General features: G+C 38.0%; 1 long non-coding RNA gene across 1 annotated transcript in view; it reads right to left on the bottom strand.

Moving 5' to 3' along the window:
- Nucleotides 1–584: 584 nt before the first annotated feature.
- LOC133387882 (uncharacterized) overlaps nucleotides 585–27,354 on the bottom strand; it is a 35,771-nt gene continuing 9,001 nt past the window's right edge. Inside the window, exons 2-3 of the long non-coding RNA XR_009763591.1 lie at nucleotides 20,550–20,647; nucleotides 585–668 (exon numbers count right to left, since the gene is read on the bottom strand). This is a non-coding gene — a long non-coding RNA (uncharacterized LOC133387882). The remainder of the gene's footprint in view (nucleotides 669–20,549; nucleotides 20,648–27,354) is intronic.

The following is a 27,354-nucleotide window of genomic DNA, read 5'->3' as shown; positions in this document are numbered from 1 at the left end:
ATTTCTTTGCTTCCAGAAAGCCATATTTTTTGCCCATTACATGTGTTCAGTATGAGGAATCAGAGTGGCCCTAATAAAAATAAAAATTAGTGGGCTCTCGTAGTGGGAATTCTTGATTAATATGATACTGAGCTGGCTCAAATGAGCTGTACTACTGTTTATATAGCTTTTTTACAATTTGGTTTCTCTTTACAATTTAGGATGCTGGTATACAGCTCCTATCATCCCTGATGACCTTTGGGTAAGCTGGCTGGGGATGATGGGAGTTGTAGTCTTAACAACATCTGAGGATCCAAGGTTGAAGAGCATGGATACATTGACTGGCAGTAGCTTTCCATGATTTTAGACATGGGTCTTTCCAAACCTTACTTGGAGATTCCAGGGACTGAACTGGGGAGCTTTTGCACTAGGGTTGCCAACTCTGGCTGAGGAAATACCTGCAGATTTTTGTTTTCAAAGTGAGATTGAATTTCTACATGTTGCTTTACCTGTCTAAATTCACAGACTCAATTTCACCACTTTAATTCACCTTTCCTTGTTAAACTCAAACTTGGAAAGCCAGACTTTCAGAGGCCAGACAGCACACACCCTTTTATTTATTTTACATTATTTTTGTTAATTTTTGTGCTTTCTTCTGTTTTCTTTCTGCACGTCACTTTGTTGTCACTCTGTAAAAAATACAAAAAAACTTTAAAATAAAGAGTATTAAAACAAAACAAAACAGTAAACCCTGGAGAGAGTCTCCAAAGACAACTACTAGTAGAGGCCATTTCTTTCACACTCTTAAGCTTGTTCAATCCTCCCTCTCTGCAGCTAGGTGGCCAGCATGATACCTTCATACTAAAATACTTGAAATGTAATGTGATGTACCTTAAAGCTGGATTGGCTTGCCCTCAGCTTCCTACTTTTTAAATTTATATTTGAGCTGGCCTCTTGCTGTTTTAGCAGATCCGGGTTAAGAAGTCTAGAAACTCTGCACAGGTCATGTTAATGTTCAGTTTCACCTGCAGCTTGGCCTTCACAACACTATCACTCAGCCTGTTTCTGTCCTTGGCCCACAGTTGTGGGCGCAATCCAACTCACATTTCCACCAGGCTGGGATGAGTTGGGTGCCGTGGATCGCCAGCAGCGCCGACAGACTCCCGGCTGTGCCGGGTTCTGCCGGCAGCAGCCCTCTACCACAGCTGAGCCACGGCGCCGCCAGGAGCCTGCCAGCACTGCCAGGAGTCTGCCGGGGACAGGCAGCCCGGCAGACGGAGGGCTGGCAGAAAATGGCAGAAGCCCCCAAACAGGGTACTTGGAGGGCATGGCGGCGGTGGAGCTGCTGGGGGGACTTAGGCAAGATGCTCCTCCCCTCTCCTGGGTCCTAATTTCCCTGCAAACTCTATCAGCCCAAAGATAAAATTTTCTGAAATTTCCATTGTGGCCTACAGGGAGCACTTACTCCCTGGGAGTTCTGTTTGTGGGAGCTGGTGCTTCCTGGCTGGCTCATTTGCATTGCACTTACTTAGACGCAGCTTTTGGATTGCTCTGCCTGCCATTAAACTGAAAAACAGTAGGCATTAAACACAGGAACAGAAAGTGTGAAAGTTTCTTCATCTGGCTTTCACTACCCTCTGGCATTTGTCTGAAAACCTCCACCCATCTCTGATCTATGTTCTGCTCTTTCGAGACAATCTCTTCCCTTCTTTGTTGTAAAACACAGTCTTCATCATACAGCTTGTTAATGTCAATCTCAGTGTGGAGTGCTATAGCAAGAGTGTGTAAATCTGCCCATTTCATATCATTGTGAGTACTGACATTTGTTTTTTAAAGTGATGTTTCAACATCATACAATTTCTCCAGGTATTCAGTGCACCATGTCAATGTCTTATAGGCTTCCTCTCTGAATTTTCTGTTGCCAGCTGGAGACACATTGTCCAAAATGACATTGGCTGGTGTTCCATAGAATTTGTCCTCTCCTCTTTTTTGAATGGAGGCCTTTCATGACACTACAGAGTTCTGTGGAGCTGACATTGTTACATTCCAGTTTCTTCACTGCATGTTGAAAGATTACAATCAGATTGTCAACACAATGTTCAATAGCCAGTAGAAGTGACAGCCACCTTTGTATTCCATTTTTACACCGTTGTATTTTACATTTTTACAAACTCAAAAAAGGACAAAGAGACTGCCTTCTTGACTGAGAAGCTAAACTCACTGCAATACCTTGAGAATAAGTGCTTTTATATCAAAGCTTTCATTCCATGTTTGAGGCAATTGTGGATTATATTTGCATCCCACTTGTATCAGGTAGTCATTAAACTGTTTTAATTTCTGATACACTGACTTGTGTTTTCCAAATTTTACAGAAGCATTGTCAGCCACATAAGAAGACGTTCTGTTACTCCTGAGACCATTATTCTGTAGAATATTGGAGATCCATGTTGCAATTGCCTCACTTGTCTCATCATTGTTATTGTAAAAATCAAGCAGGTTCTGCTTAATTCCCTCTGTCACAGAAAAGTACCATACAGGTAATGGGAAGAATTTCCTTTGTCCCTTGTTGGAGGCATAAGACCCAACTGAAAAAAGCTGTGCATTATCCAAGTCCTTAAGGAAAAGTTCTAGTGATTTTGGTGCCAAAACATTTTTTTGCTTTGATGGTTGCTTTTGTGCTGGTTGCCACAAGATTTTTTTTAGGCACTTTCAGAATCAGGCAGTATTCTTGGAAGCATTTTGTTTGTACAGTATTGGCTTGTGTAATTTAAATGGTGGGAAATACTGTGGTAAACCTGCCCTACTTCAGCTGTTGTCTCCTGATTTTCTTGGGATGAGTCTCTTTTAGTAAAAAATTGTGAGATTTGTGGCATTCCTTTCTGTTGTTTCTCTAATTCCTTGTGTTTTATGCTTTCAGCATGGGTTCTCACACTTTTCTTCCCTCATACTTAACTGAAATCCCTTGACAGCATATAATGCATTCTGCTGTAACTGTGTTGACTTTGTGAAGCCAATTTTTGAAGGCAACTTCCTTGCACCATTCATCATTAAAACTACACAAACACCTTCCCTTTTTTACTGTGCCACTGTCTGAAGGTCCTACACCACCACCACCACTGTCATGATTTGAATGTTTTTGTTTAAATTTAAGAAAGAAGAATCATATGACTGACCAGTATAGTTCAGAGAAGCCTTCTCCTGCTTCAGCTGGCAGTTGCAACATGTTTAGCTACAGAGAGATGTAGGGAACTATTCTTGAATACTCAGCTCCTCTTCTCTGTCACTTCTGGCTATCTCTGCACCTCTGCCAGTCTCCTAACTCCAGTTTGCAACATTTATCCCGGACTGGTTTCCACAGTCTTTCCCTCTCTTTACTGACTATTACCCACCACCCACCAGTTTCTCCTGCACCCTTCTGCTTAGGCCTCTTGAGATGATAGACCAGTGTGAGACTACAGTGGTGGCTTGTCTCATCTCTAGTATTGGCCTCAAGAGGTCAATTCCTGGACTCCAGGCCAGACCTGGAGGGTTGGCAATTCTCCTGGAGATAGAGTTTAATTCCTGATTATTCCAGGCCAAACCTGGAGGGTCTGCACCTATTTCGCATGCAAAGTATATGCTCTGCCACAGAGCCATGGCCCTCCACCCAAAGGTTGAATTTGTCAACAAGAGGCCTCTTCAGGAATACTGATCTTTTTTTTTTTTTTAATAATTTTTATTCAAATTTTTCAAAAGACAAACAAAACAAAGTCAAAAAACATAACAATACAACAACAACAAAAAAATAAAATAGTTGACTTCCGATTTGTCGCAGATCAGCTATAAGTATATAATATACATCAAACCTGTCCCTTAATGTATACATACAGGATCACTTTTCTCCATAGGCTGTCTTAGTTAATCGTCAAATCCCAATATCATCATTTTATTTTGATCTTTCAACAAAAAGTCTAAGAGAGGCTTCCATTCCTTAAGAAATGTATCTGTCGATTTTTCTCTAAGTAGACATGTCAATTTATCCATTTCTACTAAGTCCATTAATTTCAATAGCCATTCTTCCGTTGTTGGTGTTGATTCCATTTTCCACTTTTGTGCATATAATAATCTTGCTGCCGTAATCATATATAATATTATTCTTGCATATTTCTTTTCTATTTGTTTATCCATAAAACCCAATAAAAAAAATTCTGGTTTTGACTGTATATTTATCTTTAGAATTTTTTGCATCATCCTCCTATCTGTGCCCAAAATGATTTTGCCTTTTTACACAGCCACCACATATGATAAAATGATCCTTCTTGTTGTTTACATTTCCAACAAACATTAGAAACATTACTATACATTTTTGACAACTTTTCTGGAGTCATGTACCAACGGTACATCATTTTATAGAAATTTTCTTTAAGATTATAGCATAGTGTAAATCTCAAGTCTTTTTTCCACATATTTTCCCATTGATCCATTTGTATGTTATAACCAAAATTTTTTGCCCACTTTACCATACACTTTTACTTGTTCTTCCTCCATATCCATTTTCAGTAAGAGTTTATACATTTTCGCAATTATATTTTCATCATTTGTACACAATCCTATTTCAAAATCAGATTTACTTATTTCAAACCCATACATTTTCTTGTCCATTTTATATCTTTCTAACAATTGTAAATAGGCAAACCATTGAAAACTATATCCTTCCTTTGTCAGTTGTTCTCTCTCTTTCATTATATATTCTCCATGTACATTTTCTAATAGTTCTTGATAAGTTAACCATTTCTCTTTTCCAGCCATTTCTCTTCTGTAAAACGCTTCTTGACTTGAGACACATAATGGTATTTTCGAATAAAACCTTGGTTTATATCTATTCCATATTTTCAACAGAGGACGTCTTATAAAATGATTGTTAAAGTCTACATTTACTTTTACTTTGTCATACCATAGATATCCATGCCATCCCCACTTCAAATTATGGCCCTCCAAATCCAATAGTCTTTTATTCCTCAATAAGATCCATTCTTTTATCCAGACTAGACAGCAGGCAGCAAAATAAAGTCTCAGATTTGGTAATCCCAGTCCTCCTCTTTCTTTGGCATCTTGTAGTAGTTTAAATTTAACTCTTGGTTTTTTTCCTTGCCATACAAATTTAGAGATATCTTTTTGCCATTGTTTAAAAGGTAAATCAGAGGATATTACAGGTATTGTTTGAAACAAAAACATCATTCTCGGTAATACATTCATTTTTATCACAGATATTCTACCCATTAATGACAATTGTAGTTTATCCCATCTTAGCAAATCTTTCTTAATCTCTGTCCATAATTTTTCATAATTATTATGAAACAACTTTGAATTTTTATTTGTCATAATGATACCTAAATATTTCAACTTTTTCTCTATTGTAAAATCTGTCTTGTCCATTAACTCTTTCTGTTCCCTTAAAGTTAAATTTTTCACCAACATCTTTGTTTTTTGATTGTTGATCTTAAATCCTGCTAACGATCCTAATTCTTTTAATTTGTCCATCAATACATTAATTCCTTCCAAAGGGTTTTCTAGTACAATTATCAAATCATCAGCAAATGCTCTCAATTTATATTCTTCTTTTTTTATCTTTAATCCCGAAATCCTTTTATCTTGCCTTATATCTCTAAGCAGCACTTCTAAGACCAGAATAAATAAAAGGGGAGATAATGGACATCCCTGTCTTGTACCCTTTTGTATTTCACATGAATCCGTTAAATCTCCGTTAACAATTATCTGAGCCTTCTGAGATGTATAAATCGATCTAATCCATTTTATAAAATTGTCTCCAAAATCCATTTGCTCCAAAACCTGAAACATAAATTTCCAATTCAAATTATCAAATGCTTTTTCAGCATCTAAAAAAATCAAAGCTGCTTGTTTATCATTTCGTTGTTCTAAATATTCCAAGACATTCAAGACATTCCTGACGTCACGTCTTTTAGGTAAAAACCCTGATTGATCTTCCTGGATAAATTGTTGCAATATTATTTTAAATCTTTCTGCCAAGATCATTGTAAAAATTTTATAGTCATTATTCAATAGAGAATTGGCCGATAATTTTTTGTTTTAGTTAAATCTTGCTCCTCTTTAGGTATTAATGTTATATTAGCATTTTTCCAACTATCCGGTATCTTTCCCTCTTGCAGAATAAAATTCATTGTAGACTGTAAAGGTAGTAAGAGTTCTTCCTCCAAACATTTATAATACATTGCAGATAACCCATCTGGTCCTGGTGCCTTTCCTAATTTAATTTTGTTTATAGCTTCAGATATCTCTCTTGACGTAATAGGGCCATTAATAGCTTGTCTCTGAAAGTCTGTAATTTTAGGCAAATTCTGTTTAGATATATACTCTTCTATTTTTTCAGATGGAATTTCCTGACACTTGTACAATGTTGAATAATATTGATGAAAAATCTTTTTGATTTTTACATTATCTGTCAACGTCTCATCTCCTTCTTGTATCTTTAAAATAATATTTTTTGACATTCTTTTCTTAATTTATATGCTAACCATTTCCCTGGTTTATTTGCAAATTCAAAAGTCCTTTGTTTAGCAAAATTTAGTTTCCTTTCAATTTCTCTAACTGTCAGCATTGATACTTGCTTCTGTAACATTTTAATTTGATTTACAATAGAAACTTTAGTTGGATTCTTTTTCAATTCTTCCTCTTTTTGTTTTATTTCTTCCAAAATTAATTTCATTTTCTGTTGTTTCTTTTTTTTAATTCAGAGTTACATTTAATAAAATATCCCCTCATAAATGCCTTACTTGTATCCCAAACGATATTTTCATTTGTTCCTTTATGTAAATTATGTTCAAAAAACTCTTTTAATTTCTTCTTACATTCTTGTACTGCTTTGTCATTCTGTAATAAAGATTCATTTAGTCTCCATCTGAATCCAAGATTTTTTTTTTTAAAGTTAATATCACAGGATTGTGGTCCGAAAAAGTTTTTGGTAATATATCCATTTTAAAAATATCCTTCGCTAAAATTTTAGACATCCAAATCATATCAATCCTCGAGAATGTTTTGTGTCTTTCTGAAAAATAAGTAAATTCCTTTGCGTTATCATTTATATATCTCCAGGTATCCGCCAATTCTAAATGTTCCATCAGTTCAAAGCAAATCTTCGGTAATTTACCCTGTGTCTCTTTAATATTTTTTTCAGAAAGTCTATCAATTTTTGGTGAGATTACCCCATTCCAATCACCCATGACGCACCAATGATCATATGAAAACTCTGACAATTTTTCCATAAGTCCTGTGTAAAACCTTGTTTCATCTTCATTGGGGGCATAAATACCCACTATCAAAATGTTTGTACCCTGTAAAGTAATTTCAACCCCCACAAATCTACCACTATCATCCAGTAATACCAATTTAGGAAGCAATTGTGGGTTAATGTAAAGAACAACTCCATTTTTTTTTTTTGGTCCAGCCGAAATAAATTCTTCACCCAAATTTTTACAAATCAAATATTTGGAATCTTTCTTCTTAATATGAGTTTCTTGTAAACAAATTATATCCAATTTTAATTTTTTCAAATAATGAAACACTTTCTTTCTCTTCTGCGCCGTGTTGGCTCCATTTATATTCCAAGTTAGATATTTGTAATCCATCTTTAAGCGTGTATTTTAAAATGTGCCTGATGCTCCTTTTAATCCATCATCTTCCTTCCCCTCCTCTGCATGTTCTTGTTGACTTTGTTTCCCAGGAATTATATCCATATCTTTGAGTTTATCTTCTTCCATGTCTTTTGAAGCTTTTCTCAAGAAGTCCCTTGCTTTTTGAACAGTATTCAATCTATATTTCTGTTGTCTGAATGTAAAGATCACTCCTTCTGGAACATCCCATCTAAATTGAATTTTGCATTGCTTAAGTTTTTCTGTAAAGAAAGCATATTCTTTTCTCTTACGTAAAAGTCTAATAGGAATTTCTTTCATCACCAGTATTTCCTTACCATCAATTTTAAAGGTATTTTTAAAGTGTTGCTGTAATACCATATCTCTGGTCGTCTTCTTTATAAAGTGAACAAGCACATCTCTTGGAATTTTTTTCATTGTTGCATATCTTGAATTAATTCTATAAACTTTGTCTATTTCAAATTTCATCCGATCTTCATTCAGATCCAGAAATTTTACTAAAGCATTAACAATTTTATCTCTGATGTCTTCACCTGTTTCCTCAGGGATTGCACGGAATCTCAAACAATGTTCTTTATTTCTCATTTCAGTCACAGCCATATAGTCCAAGTTTTTTTCTAATTCCAGATTTAATATATCTGTTCTATTCTCCAAGATTTGTACCTTTTCTTTAGTATTTTTTGCATCCTCCTTTATTTGCCCAATTGTCCCTTTAATCTCATCCACTTGTGTTTTAATATAGTCTTTTATATCTATCAATTCAGTTTTCATTTCCTGTTTTATATCATTAATCCCTTCCATTATTTTTTGAAACATATCTGGGGGTATAGCCCCTTCCTGTGGGTCAATTGAACCTCTTTGCTCCTGGGCCTTAGTTGCTTTTTTAGTTGTCATTCTCGAAAGAAGCCTTTAATTTCTGATATTAACCACTTTTCCAAAACCTAGAGGCAGTCTATTTCCTTTTTTTTTTCCTCCACCAACAAAAGAGTTAATATTCCAGGCCTGTTATTATAGTCCGGCCAGCACAGCACAGTTCTTATCTACGTCCAGGAATGCAAAACAATTCTGGTTCACAACACCAAGCGATTAGTAACATATACGAACAGCAGATTCGTCCAAAAAGAAATAGTCCAAGGAGAAAAATAGTCCAAAATATATTTCCATCAAATAATAATTACCTCTCATCCGTTTTTAAACTTTAAAACTCCAAATTCAGGCCAGCTTTTTGTCGTAAAAAAAATATATAAGTTGTTTACATTTTCTTTCTTCCTTAATTATATTTAAAAGAGAAAAAGTATGACTCACCCAGATTTCTCAGTTGCTGATTCGTAAACAAATCCCTTTTATTGTAGTAATTTAAGCCAAATGATAAGATTTAGACAGAAGTAGGCTCGCTGGTTAAGGACGTTTTTTTAAGAAGAAGAAAAAACGCTTCGCTTTTTTCCAGTACAGCTTGCTGGAAGTCCTGACTCCATCTTCAGCCGATCGGCATGCCTTCTTATCTCAGGGATTTCCTGATCAATTCCAGCAGCCGACAGCTCAACGAAGTCCTGTGGAAAATCTGATTGGTTCTCCTATACCTTGGAGAACATTTAAGCCAGTCAAAGTTTCCTCTTGGCTGGCTTTTAAACTGAAAAAAGCTTCCTCTGAGGCAGAGATCTCTCAGAGACAGTCACCAGCTGAGCACTCACTTCCGGGAAGTCCAGGAATACTGATCTTAGTTAAAAAATTAAGGGAGGGTAGGACTTCCCGGAAGGAGTGCTGGCTGGTGGTTGTCTCTGAGGGAGCTCTGCCTCAGAGGAAGCTTTTTTCAGGTTAAAAGCCAGCCAAGAGGAATCTTGGACTGGCTTAAATGTTCTCCAAGGTATAGGAGAACCGATCAGATTTTCCACAAGACTTCGTTGAGCTGTCGGCGGCTGGAATTGATCAGGAAATTCCTGAGATAAGAAGGCATGCCGATCGGCTGAAGACGGAGTCAGGATTTCCACGCAAGCTGTACTGGAAAAAAGCGAAGCGTTCTTTTTTTTCTTCTTAAAAAAAAACGTTCTTAACCAGCGAGCCTACTTCTGTCTAAATCTTATCATTTGGCTTAAATTACTACAATAAAAGGGATTTGTTTACGAATCAGCAACTGAGAAACCTGGGTGAGTCATACTTTTTCTCTTTTAAATATAATTAAGGAAGAAAGAAAATGTAAACAACTTATATACTTTTTTTACGACAAAAAGCTGGCCTGAATTTGGAGTTTTAAAGTTTAAAAACGGATGAGAGGTAATTATTATATTTTGGACTATTTTTCTCTTTGGACTATTTCTTTTTGGACGAATCTGCTGCTCGTATATGTTACTAATTGTTTGGTGTTGGCAACCAGAATTTTTTTGCATTCTTGGATGTAGATAAGAACTGTGCTGTGCTGGCTGGACTTCAATAACAGGCCTGGAATATTAACTTTTTTGTTGGTGGAGGAAAAAAAAAGAAATAGACTGCCTCTAGGTTTTGGAACAGTGATTAATATCAGAAATTAAAGGCTTTTCTTGAAAATGACAACTAAAAAAGCAACTAAGACCCAGGAGTGAAGAAGAAGTTCTACTGATCCACAGGAAGGGGTTATACCCCCAGATATGTTTCAAAAAATAATGGAAGGGATTAATGATATAAAACAGGAAATGAAAACTGAATTGACAGATATAAAAGACTATATTAAAACACAAGTGGATGAGATTAAAGGGACAATTGGGCAAATAAAGGAGGATGCAAAAAACACTAAAGAAAAGGTACAAATCTTGGAGAATAGAACAGATATATTAAATCTGGAATTAGAAAAAAACTTGGACTATATGGCTGTGACTGAAATGAAAAATAAAGAACATTGTTTGAGATTCCGTGCAATTCCTGAGGAAACAGGTGAAGACATCAGAGATAAAATTGTTAATGCTCTAGTAAAATTTCTGGATTTGAATGAAGATCAGATGGAATTTGAAATAAAGTGTATAGAATTAATTCCAGATATGCAACAATGAATAAAATTCCAAGAGATGTGCTTGTTCATTTTATAAAGAAGACGACCAGAGATATGGTATTACAGCAACACTTTAAAAATACCTTTAAAATTGATGGTAAGGAAATACTGGTGATGAAAGAAATTCCTATTAGACTTTTACGTAAGAGAAAAGAATATGCTTTCTTTACAGAGAAACTTAAGCAACGCAAAATTCAATTTAGATGGGATGTTCCAGAAGGAGTGATCTTTACATTCAGACAACAGAAATATAGATTGAATACTGTTCAAAAAGCAAGGGACTTCTTGAGAAAAGCTTCAAAAGATATGGATGAAGATAAACTCAAAGATATGGATATAATTCCTGGGGAACAAAGTCAACAAAATATGCAGAGGAAGGGAAGGAAGATGATGGACTAAAAGGAGCATCAGGCACATTTTAAAATACACTCTTAAAGATGGATTACAAATATCTAACTTGGAATATAAATGGAGCCAATACGGCGCAGAAGAGAAAGAAAGTGTTTCATTATTTGAAAAAATTAAAATTGGATATAATTTGTTTACAAGAAACTCATATTAAGAAGAAAGATTCCAAATATTTGATTCGTAAAAATTTGGGTGAAGAATTTATTTCGGCTGGACCAAAAAAAAAAATGGAGTTGTTCTCTACATTAACCCACAATTGCTTCCTAAATTGGTATTACTGGATGATAGTGGTAGATTTGTGGGGGTCGAAATTACTCTACAGGGTACAAACATTTTGATAGTGGGTATCTATGCCCCCAATGAAGATAAAACAAGGTTTTACACAGGACTTATGGAAAAATTGTCAGAGTTTTCATATGACCATTGGTGCGTTATGGGTGATTGGAATGGGGTAATCTCACCAAAAATTGATAGGCTTTCTGAAAAAAATATCAAAGAGACACAGGGTAAATTACCGAAGATTTGCTTTGAACTGATGGAACATTTAGAATTGGTGGATACCTGGAGATATATAAATGATAACGCAAAGGAATTTACTTATTTTTCAGAAAGACACAAAACATTCTCGAGGATTGATATGATTTGGATGTCTAAAATTTTAGCGAAGGACACTTTTAAAATGGATATATTACCAAAAACTTTTTCGGATCATAACCCTGTGATATTAACTTTAAAAAAGAAAAATCTTGGATTTAGATGGAGACTAAATGAATCTTTATTACAGAATGACAAAGTAGTACAAGAATGTAAGAAGAAATTAAAAGAGTTTTTTGAACATAACTTACATAAAGGAACAAGTGAAAATATTGTTTGGGATACAAGTAAGGCATTTATGAGGGGATATCTTATTAAATGTAACTCTGAATTAAAAAAAAAAGAAACAACAGAAAATGCAATTAATCTTGGAAGAAATAAAACAAAAAGAGGAAGAATTGAAAAAGAATCCAACTAAAGTTTCTATTGTAAATGAAATCAAAATGTTACAGAAGCAAGTATCAATGCTGACAGTTAGAGAAATTGAAAGAAAACTAAATTTTGCTAAACAAAGGACTTTTGAATTTGCAAATAAACCTGGGAAATGGTTAGCATATAAATTAAGAAAAGAACGCCAAAAAAATATCATTTTAAAGATACAAGAAGGAGATGAGACGTTGACAGATAATGTAAAAATTAAAAAGATTTTTCATCAATATTATTCAACATTGTACAAATGTCAGGAAATTCCATCTGAAAAAATAGAAGAGTATATATCTAAACAGAATTTGCCTAGAATTACAGACTTTCAGAGACAAGCTATTAATGGTCCTATTACGTCAAGAGAGATATCTGAAGCTATAAACAAAATTAAATTAGGAAAGGCACCAGGACCAGATGGGTTATCTGCAATGTATTATAAATGTTTGGAGGAAGAACTCTTACTACCTTTACAGTCTACAATGAATCTTATTCTGCAAGAGGGAAAGATACCGGATAGTTGGAAAAATGCTAATATAACATTAATACCTAAAGAGGAGCAAGATTTAACTAAAACAAAAAATTATCGACCAATATCTCTATTGAATAATGACTATAAAATTTTTACAATGATCTTGGCAGAAAGATTTAAAATAATATTGCAACAATTTATCCAGGAAGATCAATCAGGGTTTTTACCTAAAAGACAATTACGTGACGTCAGGAATGTCTTGAATGTCTTGGAATATTTAGAACAACGAAATGATAAACAAGCAGCTTTGATTTTTTTAGATGCTGAAAAAGCATTTGATAATTTGAATTGGAAATTTATGTTTCAGGTTTTGGAGCAAATGGATTTTGGAGACAATTTTATAAAATGGATTAGATCGATTTATACATCTCAGAAGGCTCAGATAATTGTTAACGGAGATTTAACGGATTCATGTGAAATACAAAAGGGTACAAGACAAGGATGTCCTTTATCTCCCCTTTTATTTATTTTGGTCTTAGAAGTGCTGCTTAGAGATATAAGGCAAGATAAAAGAATTTCGGGATTAAAGATAAAAAAAGAAGAATATAAATTGAGAGCATTTGCTGATGATTTGATAATTGTACTAGAAAATCCTTTGGAAGGAATTAATGTATTGATGGACAAATTAAAAGAATTTGGACCGTTAGCAGGATTTAAGATCAACAATAAAAAAACAAAGATGTTGGTGAAAAATTTAACTTTAAGGGAACAGAAAGAGTTAATGGACAAGACAGATTTTACAATAGAGAAAAAGTTGAAATATTTAGGTATCATTATGACAAATAAAAATTCAAAGTTGTTTCATAATAATTATGAAAAATTATGGACAGAGATTAAGAAAGATTTGCTAAGATGGGATAAACTACAATTGTCATTAATGGGTAGAATATCTGTGATAAAAATGAATGTATTACCGAGAATGATGTTTTTGTTTCAAACAATACCTGTAATATCCTCTGATTTACCTTTTAAACAATGGCAAAAAGATATCTCTAAATTTGTATGGCAAGGAAAAAAACCAAGAGTTAAATTTAAACTACTACAAGATGCCAAAGAAAGAGGAGGACTGGGATTACCAAATCTGAGACTTTATTTTGCTGCCTGCTGTCTAGTCTGGATAAAGGAATGGATTTTATTGAGGAATAAACGACTATTGGATTTGGAGGGCCATAATTTGAAGTGGGGATGGCATGGATATCTATGGTATGACAAAGTAAAAGTAAATGTAGACTTTAACAATCATTTCATAAGACGTCCTCTGTTGAAAATATGGAATAGATATAAACCAAGGTTTTATTCGAAAATACCATATGTGTCTCAAGTCAAGAAGCGTTTTATAGAAGAGAAATGGCTGGAAAAGAGAAATGGTTAACTTATCAAGAACTATTAGAAAATGTACATGGAGAGTATACAATGAAAGAGAGAGAACAACTGACAAAGGAAGGATATAGTTTTCAATGGTTTGCCTATTTACAATTGTTAGAAAGATATAAAATCGACAAGAAAATGTATGGGTTTGAAATAAGTAAATCTGATTTTGAAATAGGATTGTGTACAAATGATGAAAATATAATTGCGAAAATGTATAAACTCTTATTGAAAATGGATATGGAGGAAGAACAAGTAAAAGTGTATGGTAAAGTGGGCAAAAAATTTTGGTCATAACATACAAATGGATCAATGGGAAAATATGTGGAAAAAAGGTTTGAAATTTACACTATGCTATAATCTTAAAGAAAATTTTTATAAAATGATGTACCGTTGGTACATGACTCCAGAAAAGTTGTCAAAAATGTATAGTAATGTTTCTAATGTTTGTTGGAAATGTAAACAACAAGAAGGATCATTTTATCATATGTGGTGGTTATGTAAAAAGGCAAAATCATTTTGGGCACAGATATGTAGGAAGATGCAAAAAATTCTAAAGATAAATATTCAGTCAAAACCAGAATTTTTTTTATTGGGTTTTATGGATAAACAAATAGAAAAGAAATATGGAAGAATAATATTATATATGATTACGGCAGCAAGATTATTATATGCACAAAAGTGGAAAATGGAATCAACACCAACAATGGAAGAATGGTTATTGAAATTAATGGACTTAGTAGAAATGGATAAATTGACATGTTTACTTAGAGAAAAATCGACAGATACATTTCTTAAGGAATGGAAACCTCTCTTAGACTTTTTGTTGAAAGATCAAAATAAAATGATGATACTGGGATTTGACGATTAATTAAGACAGCCTATGGAGAAAAGGGACTCTGTATGTATACATTAAGGGACAGGTTTGATGTATATTATATACTTATAGCTGATCTGCAACAAATCGGAAGTCAACTATTTTATTTTCATTTTTTGTTGATGTATTGTTATGTCTTTTTGACTTTGTTTTGTTTGTTTTTGGAAAAATTTGAATAAAAATTATTAAAAAAAAAATTAAGGGAGGGTAGTAGGGGCAAGTGTACGAACTCTGCCCCCTTGCCATTTTAGTCACTCTTCATGGAACTTCTCCTGATCAATTTTTAGTAGGAATTGAAACCATTGTTTCTTATCATGAATATTCACACAGCTTTGCTTGATTCCATGATTTTGCTGTTGAAATAATGCAGCCCTATACACCCTTACGTGGGAGCAGGTCACATTAAATCTATTGGACTTCTATATGTGAGCCAGTGTGGTGTAGTGGTTAAGGTGTTGGACTACAACCTGGGAGACCAGGGCTCCAATCCCCACATAGCCATGAAGCTCACTGTGTGACCTTGGGCCTGTCACTGCCTCTCAGCCTCATGAAAATCCTATTCAAGGGACGCCATAAGTCGGACATTTACATTTTTTTTACTAGTATCTCCCTAAAACAAATTAAACCTTTTGAACCAGATTTTCCTATGCTAAAAGAGGGGAATTTGACGACCTGTCCTCTCTTGCTCTGGTGCTTGCTCAAAAATATGACTGCACTAGTTCCACACTGAGTACAAATGATCATATGCACATGCCACGGTACCTTATTAACTTAGAATATTTGATTAGGACACCCCATGCCAAAAAGACTCAGAAATATTCAGCTTCTTGAAAGCTGGCCCAGTTTCCCAATGGAACCAGATTGGATGCCAAATATTGGACAAAGTGTATTTTAAACACACACTTCTATTTTCCACTACTAGGATTTGTGATTTTATGCTTCCTTGCCGTGGGGTATACATGTACTTAATTAAGAAGCTTAGCCTTGCTCTTAAAAGGCGTCCTGCAATTCTGATCAATAAACGTGGGGTGGGAGGCTAACCACCTGTGGTTTTAATTACTGAATGCTGATCTCTCTCTCTCTCCCCTCCAGAATTGTGTGCCTGTACACCCTAGTGTGCACGCAATATAGAAAGACAAGTTTACAACTTATACAGATGTTCACCACATGTGTAGCCACATATGGAAAAATAAGTATGAGCTAAGAATGTTCCACCTCTTTCTGCCTTCTTAAGAAACTTACATGGTTTAAGTTTTAGAAAAACAAAACACCTACATATCGGCACATTGAATATTAGAGTCTGGAGCCTAAAATTTTGGTTTGGATCATACAAGTCCACGCTTTCAAAAGTGGAATGTAGAAATTCTAATAAAATAGCAAGATGTGAGGTTCTGGAATGGCTGAAGGTAAAACAAATACACAGAAGTGCAACTGGGCTGCAGTTGTAGTTTTTATTTTAAAAAATGCTCTGAAGTATTATCTGACTTGCTAGTGAAGATAGCATACCTGTTTATTTAAACCAGGATTGGGGAAATTCTGGCTCTCCAGTTGTTGCTGGTCAGGGCTGATGGTAATTGGCATCCAGCAGCATCTAGAGGGGCACAGGTTTCCCACCCCTCATTTAAATGTAGACTTTCCCCAATCACATATAAAGTAGGAGAGTGGTAGGTCTACTCAGTTTAGAGCTTGAGAATCACATGTGAAAGGAGCTAAACACTCCTTGTGCCTGTATTTATTTATTAAAAATATTTGTCACACTTTTCATAAAAATATATCAAGGCAGCATTACAACATATAAAAACATCAGAGAATTTAAAACCAATAATTCTCCAAGGCATTTTAGCATGTGTTTTAAATTGTTTAAAAATTTTAAATTGTGTTTTAAATTGTTTTTAAAATATGTGTTTTAAATTGTATATTTGTTTTAATGTTTTTGGTTGCTGTAAACCACCCAGAGAGCTTTGGCTATGGGCGGTATACAAGTGCAATAAATAAATAAAACCATCCATAAGTACTGCATTGGTTGGAAAAGAAAATTCATATTTAAAAGCCTCTTTTAAAAATTCAGTTTTCAGGAGACACCTGAAAGAAAGGATGATTCCTGCTGAACCTCTATTGGTAGGGAGCTCCACAGGACAGGGCCTGCCACACCAAAGGCCTGGTCCCTGGTGAAGGCCAACCAAACCTCAGGGGATGAGGAACTACTCAGAGTGCCCCACCAGAAGATCTCAGTGAGGTGGTCCTTAAAGTACTTTGGGCCCAAGTTGTTTAAGGCCTTTTGACACAAGTACCTTGAACCTGGCCTGATAGCAATTGGCAACCAGTGCAGCTCTTTCGGCAGTGGGGTAGCATGTTGCCAGTAATTTGCTCCTGTTAGCAGACTGGCAGCTACATTCTGCACTAGTTGCAGCTTCCAGATCAGATACAAGGACAGCCCCACATAAAGTGTGTTACAGAAATTGAGTCTTGAGGTTACCAATGCTTGGACCATTGTGGTCAAGCTAGCACAGTCGCAGTTGGCGTACCAGCCGAAGCTGGCAGAAAGCACTCCTGGCCTCAGAGCTTGCTTGAGCCTCTAGTATGCTACTTACCTCCCTATAGCTTGGGGTGGGATACCTTTTCCACCCAAGGACCACATTCTCATTCGCAACCTTCTGGGGACCACATACCAGTGGTGGTTGGGGCCAGAGGCAGAAGTGGGCAGAGCAATGGATGTAAATATTGTTGTGAGTTTGGGGGTTGAAATGGATAATTTTTGAGTCCCCTTCGACCCTCCAATTTGAAATCCTGTGCCTTGGGGTGGGAAACTCGCCCTGCTGGTCAGATGAGTTTCTTTTGTTAAGCTAATAGAGTGGCTAGGTTTGTTAATGGGTCTATCAGATGCCCAGCAACTGGTGAATGGGCCAGGTAGACCTTTTAGTCATTGAAACTCTTCAGGAGAGCCTCCCCCCCTCCTGAGGTCTAGGAGAGACTTCTGTTTTTTAGATGTGTCAGAGAAAGGCTGGGAGCTGGAGGCAGGCAGAGAGACTGGCTCTCTGCACCATGGCTTGAGGATGCCTCCTCTAACCCCGATGGAAAAGCTGGATATTGGACTGCTGATGCCTTGAATCCCTCCATCCTAAGCTCAGGTTGGAATGTGTGTAAATAAACAAACCATATTTCATAAAGGCACCACAGTCTCCACTGACCTTCCCAAGGAAACCAAACCCAGGGCGAGCGCAGGGACCCCTGGAAATGTCACCGCTTGGAGATTGGGGTGGCACGCAACAATATTGTCTTTGTACGGCAGGCTAGTTTCTACACACACATTCACACACTCCTCTCCATCCTCCATTCAGGCACGCAAGAAGCAGCATCAGACTGCTACATTCCAGGCAGATAAATATACTCAAGGTGGATGCAAAGCAGGGCTAGTGAAGCCTGGGGAGAGGGTGTGGCTGGAGAGTCTCAAGGGCTAGACAGCAGCGGCAGCTGGCCAATTTGAGCAAATGGGGCACTGCTCCACCAACATCAGTCTGCCCTCAGCCAGCCCCTGCCTGTCTGCCTTACAACCAGATCTGGGAGGGGGTGCTCTTCTTGTCATTGGCTCTACCTATTGTTGGTCTCCCTGCCTTCTGTCCTAGCAGTCCCATTAGGCACCAACCACCACTGCCAGTTAGAGAGGCGTAGAGGGCCCAAGCCTGAGATTCCCTACCCTGCCATTGCTTTTTTCTCCCAGCTGGTCTCACTTCCTGTACTGTTGGGTGAGATTCAATATCAATCTCACTGTGCCTCCTTCCCCAGGTAAGGCACGAGCTGGATTGGACCCTGAAGCTAACTTAGGAAGGAAAACACATTTACACACAATGAGATCTTTGGCCAAAGGTCCCACCTGCACAAAGCCGCCCTCAGTCCAACCGAGTGACAGCCTTGGTCAGATGGACAATTTTATTTAGGTAGCATCAACAATGTATAGACCACTAGGGCATGGTGAACAGTAAACAGATGAAAGACAGTCATCAAACAAAGCTGTAAACAGACGTAGTAAAGGAACAAAAGGCGCATTTTCACTCTTCCTGTCTTCCTGTTCTTAAAGTTATCACCCCCTACAAACAGACACTTTGTGACCAGTAGGTTAAATGTGTCTTTGAAATGCGACTCTGCAACGAACATTCTCTGCCTTTGTACAGTAAGGCAGTAATGCAGTTTCAACAGATTATAGATGTCATTGCTTTGCTAAGAATTAACACATACTTAGCACAAGCCTAAGAGGATAGGGAGAGATACATTTTTTTATAACAAACATAAACCTCAGAAGAGGGAGAATGCAAATCCAGAGAAATGGATTCTGAGGCACTCATATTTTCCACGCCAACAGCACCCTACTGGAAGAAAAGTGATACTGAGAGATAGACTGGAGGAAGGTAAGCCGCAGATGGGAGAAGGAGTAGCACACTCCATCTGTAACATTTCTTTTGCCAAAAAAATTGCCTTCCACTTCGTAGATGATTGGCAATTCAGGTTTAAACAGATGGGTGTGTCACTGTCATGTGTGGTTTGAACCAGTGACTAGCCACATTACTTGTAGTCCTGTGGGTATGCACATGTGTCCCTAGAGCAGTCATCCCCAACTTGGTGTCCTCCAGATGTTTTGGTCTACAACTCCCAACTCCAGTTGGGGCTGATACTGTTTCCTTACAGTGGGACAATCTTCCTTTGTTGGATGTGCCAGCTGGGATCCAGCTGCCACCCAGGGCTATTCTAGACAAGGCCATATTTCACAGGAGTAAACTTTTAACAAATAATGATACAAATCCACATTGATTTCTAAAATTCTCAACACATCACTATTAACAGCTGGGGTCAATATATACACCTTGATACATACATTCATCAGTATATCTGGCATTTTGGAATATAGTGTAGAAATGAAACTTTTAAAAAGACATTTTAGAGAATCTTTGGTTTTTCCTTTACCCTCTCTTCCAGAATGGTTCATTTCTCATGGAGAGGGCAGTTGCCAAGACTGAAAGCAGGAAGCTGAACTCCTACTTAAGGCTTTTCTCACCTTCACACCGATGATTTTGTGGTCCATTTGTTAAGAGAATCTATTAGAGGCCAGTTTATTTCTAGAATTGCCTAGACTTAAGAGCCACACAAACCAGATTGTACAGGTCCTGTATAAATATACTGTGTACATTTCCCACCAATACTGAAGAAAATACTTAGGAAGGAAAAGTTGGAAAGATGTAAAATAGTTTCATGGCATGTGCACAAATTCTGTCACCCTAATAAAAATATTTAGCAAGCAATGTATTTCCTAGCTTTCAGTCAGGCTTCACAGGCTCCAGGATTGCAAGGACTTGTAAATAAGAATATAAGAAAAGCCCTGCTGGAGCAAGCCAAAGGCCCATCTAGTCCAGTATCCTGTTCTCAAAGTAGCCAACCAGATGCCTATGGAAAGTCCATAAGCAGGACCTGAGTGCAAAAGCACTCGCCCCACTTGAGATTCCCAGTAATTGGTATACAGTGCCTCCAACAGTGGAGGTAGATCATAGCCATAATGGCTAGTAGCCATTGATAGATTTTTCCTCCATGAATTCATCTAATCCTCTTTTGAAGCCATCCAGCTGGTGAGAGTAAATTCCATCATTCAACTACACACTGTGTGAAGAAGTACTTTCTTTTGTCTGTTCTGAATCTTACCAAATCATCCAAGAGGTAATGAAGACCTCAAGCCTGGGAAATATACTGCATGCAGTAGCTGATGAAGACGCTTTCCTCAAAAACTGTTGTTGGTCAATCTGAGGAAAGAGATGGGTTAATTGGTTCTGAGTGGCTTTAAGGAGATCCTTCAGAGACACTTTCTAAACTTTTTAAAAATCAATTTATCACCCCCCAACCTATGAACTCAAAACAGAGCACAGCAGTATTAATAGGAATGACAGATTTATCACTATCTAGATCCCAGTCTAAGCAATAAATGTAAAAGATCTGAGAATACAAAGGTGAGTGAACCATTATCAGGTGAGTGAACCATTATCATAAAAATGAAGTATATAATAGATATAGAGCTAATAAAAGTGTATAGAAAGCTCTGTTCCTTTCCACATTCTAATAATTCATTGTAATTATACAGCCACAATAGTGGCTGTATACTATAGCCAGCATGGATTTTTCACATTCCACCCCGTTAAATTGAAAATACCCCCATGTCATTCTGCTGTTTCCCATAAGCTCATTTCAAAACAAAATCTTAGAAAACCTATAGTCCTGAACTCAGAAACGCTTGCTTAACAATCCTAAGTTTTCATGGCTATACACAAAACACTCAAAGAGAATCCAGAGTTCAAAGTCTAAAACAAGAGTCAAATAATCCAGATCCCTGTTGGACTTTTTTCTGTCAGTGGTCACATAATATATTGAAATTAATTAAAAATCAGCCATGTTCACAGAGTACCTGTAATCCTATTACTGAACTTGCCCCATACTCTGACCTTCATCTTTTGCAGTTTAAAAGTTAAAAAAATGCATGACTGATTTTTAATTAATTTAAGAAAATTAACATTGGTGCCTATAATAGTGAGAATCAACTATCAGTGTTCTAAAAGCCAGAACAACAGCTGTTTGGCGTGGCTAATCAGGGGGCCACACCTGTGCCAGAAATTTATTCCACTTTAATCAGTCACGGCTTCCCCCAAAGAATCCTGGAAAGTGTAGTTTGTGAAGGGTGCTGAGAATTGGTGAGAGACTCCTATTCCCTTGCCAGAGCTCCATTGGTTTAACAGTCAGCTCTTCTTCCGAGAGAATTCTGGGGACTGTAGCTCTGTGGAATAGGATGTTCAGGTGCGACTGAGCTGGTGGAGGCCATCTCGGCTGTGGTATTGGATCCAGGGTGTGGTCAATGTGTCATTGTGGGAGGGAGTGGTTCCATCCACCCTGAAAGAGGTGGTGATCCAACTGTTTCTGAAAAAGCCCACCTTGCACGCACTGGTTTGTGACAACTACTGCCTGGTCGCAAATACCCCCTTTTTAGGGAAGGTAATTGAGAGGGTTGTGGTGCAGCAACTGCAAGTACTCTTGGATGAAACTGATTAACGTGACCCATTCCAATCTGGGTTCAGGCCTGGTTATGGGACTGAATCGGTCTTGGTCACCCAGATGGATTACCTTTATCAGAAGGACAGGGGGAGTGCGACCCTGTTATTTTTATTTGATTTCTTGGCGGCTTTTGATAGTATTGACCATGTTATCCTTCTGAGCTGAATTAGTGAGATGGGTATTGAAGGCACAGTTTTACAGTGGTTCCGATCCTACCTCCAGGGTCCTTTTCAAACAGCATTGGGTGATTGTCTTTCAGTCCCCTGGCAGTTGTGCTGTGGGGTGCCGCAGGGTACCATCTTGTCCCTGAAGCTGTTTAATATCTATATGAAGCCCTTGGAAGTGGTCATCAGGAGATTTGGGGTGAGGTGTCAGCAGTATGCTGATTATACCCAACTCTATTTCTTTATAACATCTGAATCGTGAGAGGCTGTGCAAGTCCTGGACTGGTGCCTGGACTCAGTGGTGGGCTGGATGAGGGCCAATGAACTGAATCTGAATCCTAGTAAAACGGAGGCGCTGTGGGTTGGTGGTTTCCGAGTTCAGATAATTGGTCAGTTGCCTGCTTTGGATGGGGTCATACTCCCTCTGAAAGAGCAGATTTGTAGTCTGGGGGTGCTTCTGGATCCACCCAGAGGCTAGAGGTCCAGGTGACCTCAGTGGCTAGGAGTGCCTTTTACCAGCTTCAGCTGATAAGACAGCTGCGGCCGTTTCTGGACTGGGATAACCTGGCCACTGTTGTCCATGCACTGGTAACCTTGAGGTTGGATTACTGTAATGCGCCGTATATGGGGCTGCCCTTGAGGTTGGCATGGAAGCTGCAGCTGGTGCAAAATGCAGCGGTGCAACTGCTCAATGGGGCAGGTATTGCCCACATGTCACCCCGCTGCTGAAAGAATTGCACTGGCTGCCTATTACCTACCAGGTTAAGTTCAAGGTTTTAGTTTTGGTGTACAAAGCCCTATACAGCTTGGGACCAGGATACCTGAAAGATTGTCTAACCCTTATATACCCAGTTGATCACTATGCTCTGCAGGTGAGGGCCTCCTGCAGATACCATCATGTCAGGAGGTCCATTCCGCACAACATAGGAAGAGGACCTTTAGTGTTGGGGTACCTCACTCTGGAATTCCCTCCCCTTAAATATTAGACAAGCACCATCTCTGTTATCTTTTCAGCGTCTACTGAAGACATTCCTCTTTCAACAAGCCTTTTAAGTTGAGACCTATCCCAGTCTGCGTCTGTGTTGAAATAGCTTTTTAAGATGTTTTTGAAGCTTTTAAAAAAGATTTTTTAAAAGATATTTTGTTTTAATATGTTTTTAAAGATGTTTTGTTTTAATATATTTTAATGTCTGTTTTTATGATTTAGTGTTTTTGTTTGCTGTGCTGGGCTTCTACTGGGAGGGATGGGATAGAAATTTTATTATTATTAATAATAATAATCCTATATACTTAAGCTTTATGGCCCCTCTCTTAGTGGACTGTGAAGTACAAATGAAATTTAAAGTCCCCTAAGATGTTTAACTATAAAATGTCCTGCTCTAATCATGAAACATGCTGAGTAACACATACAAGAAATAGTCTGACATCAGGTTTTTTAATATGTTACATATTGTATATAGTTGTGCATTATGATTCCCCCCAGCCTTTCCCAATAACGCTGAAAGCTGATATGATGCATTGTCAATGATCCCCCTTTAGAGTTAGTCATCTGCCTGTTAGAGAAGGAAGTCATAATCCCCAAGATGATGAACTCACATAGATTCACTGGAAAAATAAATATCCAACATAAGGCATTAATTAGGCGAGCAGAACTTTTAACCTTTTAAGCATACAACTTTAGGCAGGAACAAATTGTGTTAGCAATTGTTCAGCAAAGGTGGTACAACTAGTTTCATAGGACACTCTTGCCCTATGGATAAATACATATCATTTGTAGAATTGGCAGGGGGCTCATGAATTAACTGTTTCAGTTATTTGTAATTTTTAAAAAGCCATGGAAGGATGGAGTGTGTTCACTGAAGATCTGAGCAAGCTGGGTGGCGCTTCCAGTGATTAGAGAGCAGGCTTGGAGTATCTTGCAAAATCCTCTGTTCCCCTGCCAGTGTCATTTCCAATTCTCTTTCTGTTTAGAAATTAACGGTGGTGTCTGGTGAATATGGATGATTTTATTCAAAATGCTGTATTTGGGGGCCCTTTCACACATGGGGCTAACAGCGCTAGTTTAATGGATTAAAAATCTAGCGCTTCGTTCCGGATTTCAAAAATCCCATTCACACTGCAGTACCGATTTAGCGGCATTTTGCGCAATGGTCTTTCACACAGCACTCTCACCTACCGCGGCCGTTAGAAGACTGCTTCTTTTCCCGCCTTTTCTATTCAAAAGCTCTGCTTGTTCCTTCTGCGTGGGGGGGGTGTTGAAAGAGGCGCGATTGCGATCAGCTGTGAGGCTCAGCAGTGCAGCAGCAGAGGCGGTGGTAAGGGCGGGAATGCAGTGCATGCTGGGATGGCTGTTTGTAAGGGCAGAAACGCACTGCATGCTGGGATGCCTGTCACATGAGCAGCGGTAGCTAGCGCAAAACTCCTACGATCTTCCGTGTCCCCGGCCTTGCTATCAGAATTTTTCAGGTATCATTTATTGCGGAATTTAGCACTAAACTTCCACTACATTCCACCAGAATTCCGGAGCTACCCGTTATGTCTTTTGAAAGCTCAAATTTTATGCGCAAATTAACAGGAAATAAATCATCAGAATAACGGAATAAAGTGCAGTGTGAAAGGGGCCTAGGTGTGCTTTCCATGCTACAGATGCCACATAGTACTTGTTCTGCTCTTGTAAGAAATCAGTCCTTTAGTGTGGCAGTACCTACACTTTGGAACTTCCTGCCTATTGACATTAGGTAGACACTTTCATTGTACTGTTTTCAGAACCTGCTAAAAACATTAATGTTGTAAATGAAATACATAAAAAAAGTTTGGAGTCACTGTGGCCCTTGGGTCTCTTTCCACTTTTAGGAACAAAGGAATCTGCCTTATACTGACTCAGGCCATTGAATACCATCTAGCTCAGTACTGATGACATGGAGTAGCATTGGCTCTCCAGTATTCAAGGCAAGAGTCTTTTTCAGAAATATTTAAAAACAGCCTATACTTCAGAGAAAGAGAGAGTATGTAGTTTATGTGCTTGAGTGTCTGAAAAAGCCAGACACAGGGCCAGCCAACCCAACCATTACAAAGCACATTCAACACACATTTGAAGCACATGAATCCCACCACAGAATCATGGGAACTGTAATTTGTTAAGGGTGGTGGGAACTATAACTGTGAGAGGGAAACTACACTTCCCAGGATACTTTAGGGGACCTCATGTGCTTTAAATGAAGAAATATTTATACAAGCATGACTGTCAAATATGTTTATTATTTACACAACCTATAAAGATATTTGTAGTGCAATCCTATGGTTGTTTACTCAGAAGCAAGTCCCAATAATAGGGCTTACTCAAACAGGGAAGTGTTCATAGAACTGCAGCCTCAAGCAATAAGGAACACTTACCCAATCCAAAATTCAAAATCATGCTACTTTAAGTTGTTTTGCAACTTATACTTTTTATGGTTATTGGATTTTAAAGGGATTTGTTTCTTGTTGTGAGCTACCTTGGTTTCCTACCTCACAGGGTTGTTGGGAAGACTCCATATATATACACACACTGGAGATGTAAAATACATAGACCCCATATAATAGTTTGTCAAAATGAGTTGGTCAATGCAGAACTTTTTTTTTTTTTAAAAAATCAGTATTAGTTTCCTAGAGAGCCAGTGTGGTGTAGTGGTTAAAGTGTTGGACTATGGCCTGGGAGATCAGGGTTTGAATCGTCACACAGCCATGAAGCTCACGGGGTGACCTTGGGCCAGTCACTGCCTCTCAGCCTCAGAGGAAGGCAATAATAAACCACCTCTGAATACTGCTTACCATAAAAACCCTATTCATAGGGTTGCCATAAGTCGGAATTGACTAGAAGGCAGTACATTTCCATTTACATTCGTTTCCTACATAATAAAAGCAGTGATATCAATGTAAACCCTGCTTAATTGCTTTAAAGATAGAATTGGAGAGGGACAGAAAGATTTACAACACAAAAACAATACTTTGCTCTGTTCACTCAAAAGTCCCATTAATTTACAGCCAATCCTAACCATGTCTACTCAAAAGTAATTCCTATTGAATTCAATGGGGTTTACTCCATGTATGTGGGATTAACATTGCAGCTTTACTCCCAGAAAAGTAAGTATTGGATTAAAGCTTCGTATTGGGAAGGTTTTCAAAACACTGCAATCTTCAACAGCCCACAAAAATTTAAACTTGTTTGACTTGTGAACACAAGAAAAAAAGACTTTTGGTACTATTGATAGCTATATAGTTACTCAGTTTATGAGATTTTCAGATAAACAGGAAAAAACAACAGTTTTCTACCTTTGCAATGGAGTCTAAGTACTTTCTGGAGGCCCAGAAATCACTTGTCAATCACAACCCTGACTTCACTTATTGGTTACAAACCTGAAAGGGTGTGGTTAGAGCAGCCAGCGAAGAGATCATTTCACAGAAGTTGTGGGAGGTGGCGGATGTTTTGGTGTATCTCGAGAACCAGACCACCTAGAAACTTTTTTTTTAATGAAAGCTGGGAGTCCAAAGATTAAGGTGATTCATCTGGAGACCTGGAGAGGACCCCAGAAATCTGGAGTCTCTGGCCGAAAACCAGACATCTGGTAACCCTAATTACAGGGGTGGGGAACCTCAAGCCCAGGGGCCAAATACAGCCCCTGTCCCCTAGACCTCTCTATCTGGCCCTTGGAACTATCCCAGGCCATACCCCTTTCCAAGCCACTCCTTCTCTCCACCAGGCCATGCCCATCACTGGCCCTGCTCCACAATTTTCTTGCTTGCTTTTGCTTGGTTGGAATGTATCCTTGAACTGTGATAATGCCTGTTGCTTGCCTGGATGGTCTGTGTTTGTGTGTTTTTGTGTAGAAATTAGTGACTTTTGCATGTCTGGAATGTAACCTAGTGTACCAAAGTAAGAGTCACACCCATTGCTCTACACATGTCTGCCTCTGGCCCCAACCACCACTAGCATGCAGCCCATGAAAAGTTCCCCACAAGGGAATGCAGGCCTCTGGCTGAAAACCATCCTCCACCCAGTCCTATCATCTGCCTCCATGGCCTGCTTCCTTCAGAAATGCCTTCTTTCTAAGTCAGTGGAATCCTTCCTCATTGTGATGACTCAAGAGCCAGCGTTTTTAAGAAAAACGCACAGAAGAGAAACTAAATGTTACAAGGCCTAGAGAAGTTACATGCCCTGCTGAAGCTTATCAGCAAGAATACGTGCTGGGAAGCTATTGTGTGATGGC

Source organism: Rhineura floridana, chromosome 6 (genome assembly GCF_030035675.1).
Source record: "Rhineura floridana isolate rRhiFlo1 chromosome 6, rRhiFlo1.hap2, whole genome shotgun sequence".
Taxonomy (NCBI): domain Eukaryota; kingdom Metazoa; phylum Chordata; class Lepidosauria; order Squamata; family Rhineuridae; genus Rhineura; species Rhineura floridana.
The sequence above is the reverse complement of the archived record's forward strand: the minus strand, read 5'-3'. Positions and strand labels throughout refer to the sequence as shown.